The sequence below is a fragment of the Quercus suber genome, unplaced genomic scaffold (assembly GCF_002906115.3).
Source record: "Quercus suber isolate HL8 unplaced genomic scaffold, Cork oak 2.0 scaffold_629, whole genome shotgun sequence".
NCBI classification, from domain to species: domain Eukaryota; kingdom Viridiplantae; phylum Streptophyta; class Magnoliopsida; order Fagales; family Fagaceae; genus Quercus; species Quercus suber.
In genome coordinates this window covers 18,943-22,493 of record NW_027070071.1, presented here as the reverse complement: position 1 = coordinate 22,493, position 3,551 = coordinate 18,943, and positions in this window count along the sequence as shown.

The window sequence follows — 3,551 nt, the reverse complement described above, 5'->3', positions numbered from 1 at the left end:
GTTATGCACTGGACAAATCTGATGGGTCGGCGGCGAGTGAAGGAAGAGAGGGAAAAAAAAACAAAAAACAAAAAGGAGAGGGTGAGCTTCTATGGAAGATTTGGATTGGCTTGAGGAAGAGAGGAAAAAAAAAAGGGGAGAGGTTGAAGAACCAGAGAGCGTACGAAAGAAAAAAAGAAAAAAAGAAAAAAAAGGAAGCAGAGAAAGTGAGAAACAGTTCAGAGTGAGAGAAAGAGGCAAAGAGCTTTGAGCAATTTTTTGGACTTTTCAGATCAAGAGTGGAGACTCAGGAGATGACTATCTTTTTTAAATGTGGTTGGATACTTGGATGTCCTATGGCCACGTTGATGGTGAGGTGGGAGAGGTAGAAATTATTTTATTTTATTTTTTCAAGAAATATGTTTGTGATATGGCTTATGTGATCAATCAAAGGCAAAGAATTATTTGCACTTCATATACCAGTAAGGTTATTGCAATATTCAAGACAAGTATAAAATATTTTTATAATAAATACAAATTTTTTACAAAAAATATATTGATGTGAAATTATATTAACATAGATAAATATTTTTTAAATTAAATAATGGTTTTGTTAAAAATATTGAAAATTATATATGATTATAAAACTTTAAGAACCAAAAACTTTTTTTTGGTAGTTTGTTTAGGTTAACTTCTTTTTCTTCCACTAAAAAATGATAATTTATTTTTCTTTTAATTTGAGTTAAATTTAACATGAAAATACTTCTAAAATTTTATATCTTTTTTAATAAATATCAGTAGCTATACCTATATTCTTATTATTTTTTTTTATCAATTAAATTATTTATGACATCACGGTTTGACCACTGGTCCGACCCCAGTTCGACCATAAAACCGGTAATCAGTCTCTTTTCGGTTCTTTCACCGTACCGATTTTTAAAACTATGCAACAAAGTTGAGCGAGTTTGACATACAGTAACGGTTGAGGACTGCGATCAAAGCCTAAGCCTTAGCTTACTTCATCACAAAATTATGACGTGCGAAACTGACAACTGGGGGCTAACCACTTAAAGGGTTCAAACGGACGGGTCGTCCAACAAACGTGCTAGAGGGATCAAGGTGGTCCTTCAATCCACCAAAGGGGACATCATTGAATGTGCCATCCAACTCCAATTCCCGACAACCAATAATGAGGCCGAATAAGAAGCCATTCTCATAAGGCTCGATTTGTCCAAAATAGCTGGGGCCTCATTAGTCATCCTTCATAGCGACTCCCAAGTTGTCGTCAGGCATATCAATGGGGATTACGAAGCCAAGAGAGAATGAATGAAAAAGTATCTCTACCTTATTAAAAGAAGGACGAGTCAAACATTTGCGATAAAATTCATATAAGTCCCAAGGGAAAAAAATGAGCATGCTGATTAATTAGCCAAAGCTGCATCTGCGAAACACATGATGGTCGGTTGGCAGGTCCTATCCTTTATTCAGCAATCCCCTGCCATTGAGGAGTTGGAGATATAGGTGATACCAAAGGGCGTTGACTGGATGACTCTGATCATCTCCTACCTCAAGAATGGGATACTTCCCGAGGACCGCAACAAAGCCTGATGACTAAAGGTCCAGGTACCACGCTTTGTGCTGATAACAGATGTATTATACAAAAGAGGTTTCTCCCGACCATACCTAAGATGTTTAGTCCCTGACAAAGCGGACTGTGTCATGAGGGAGGTCTATGAAGGGGTGTGTGGAAACCATTCAGGGGTGCAATCATTGGTCCACAAGCTCATACAAGTAAGGTACTATTGGCCTACAATGCAGAAGGATGCCCAGTCCTAGTGAAGGCATGTGACAAGTGCCAACGCTTCAGCAATGTAGTAAGACAACCATCAGAATCACTCACCCTGATGAACGCCCCATGGCCTTTCGCTTAATGGGGACTGGACATCATAGGACCCTTTCCAATGGCAATGTGACAACTCAAGTTCCTTGTTATTGGGATCGACTACTTCACCAAATAGGTAGAAGCAGAACCACTGGCAACCATTGCGGAGTAAAATGTCCATAGCTTAATCTAGAAGAACATCATCTGCCGATTTGGGATTCCTAGGGTTCTCGTCTCTGACAATGGCAAACAGTTCAACAATGATGCATTTAGAGACTTTTGCAAGCAATTGGGGATGAAGAACTATTACTCTTCACCCACCTACCCGTAAGCCAATGGGCAAGTTAAGGTTACAAACTGATTCTTACTCAAACTGATCAAGACTCGGCTTAAGGGGGCAAAATTGATATGGCCAGAAGAGCTACCAAGCACCTTATGGGTGTATAGGATAACCGCTCGGACACCCACAAGAGAAATACCGTTTCATCTAGCATTCGGGAGTGAGGCTGTCATCCCCGTGGAAGTGGGAATAGTAAGCTATAAGATAGCCCACCATGACGAAGGGAAGAATGAAAAAGGGATCCATCTGCCTTGGATCTGCTGGATAAGGTGAGGGTAGCTGCTAAACAACGAATAACCTGATACTAAAACCTTATGGCCAAGCACTATAATGCTAAAGTGAAGCCTCAACACTTCAGCATTAGGGACTTTGTCTTGAGGAAAGTGACCACAGCCATTAAAGATCCCATACAAGGGAAGTTGGGACCTCACTAGGAAGGTCTATACAGAATCATTGATTGAAACAAGAAGGGCACTTGACGGGCAAAGGCTGCACCATCCTTGGAATGCCGAGCACCTCAGAAGATACTATCAATAGTGCATCAGTAGCAGCTTGTGTTATCATTTATGTTATTGCTTTTTCTTAAGTTTTTGTTTAAGTAATTGACAGACGGTTTTTGGCTGATCAAACAGCAAGTTATCAACATTTTATCAGTAGTGCATCAGCAGCAGCTTGTGTTATCATTTATGTTATTGCTTTTTCTTAAGTTTTTGTTTAAGTACTTGACATATTGGTTTTTGGCTAATCAAACAGCATGTTATTAACATTTTATTCATTTTATTTTCAAAGGGAATTATTATTATCTACAATGAAGAAAGACTCATAAAAAGCGAAGCCCTACTAAAAGGGCAAATAGATGATCAATGATGCCCTCATGCACCTAATCAAATCCTAAGTCCTACCTAAGGGATGGACAAGCGATCAAGGATGCCTTGAGCACCTGATCTAGTCCTAAGTCCTACCTAAGGGATGGACAGACGATCAGGGATGCCCTTGTGCACCTGATCAAAACTCAAAATCTTATCCAAAGGGTAAACCGGCGACTCAAAGAGAGGGCGTTGGATTGAAGTAACCAATGAATCATAGCTCTTTAACTACCAACACTTTTAGATAAACCCTCCAAACCAACGATTAAATAATCATTGATGTGACATGAGGGAAACCAACGAATATGAATACTTGCATACAAAATGCAAAAGAAAAATCACTACAAATTTAACAAAAAATGTTATGAAATTACTGAAAAGTGCAAGTGTCAACCCAAAACAAAGGGCAAAGGTAACTTAAACCCAAAATAGGGCACTATCATTGTTCTTGAGGTACAAACCAGAGACTAAAATAATAATAATA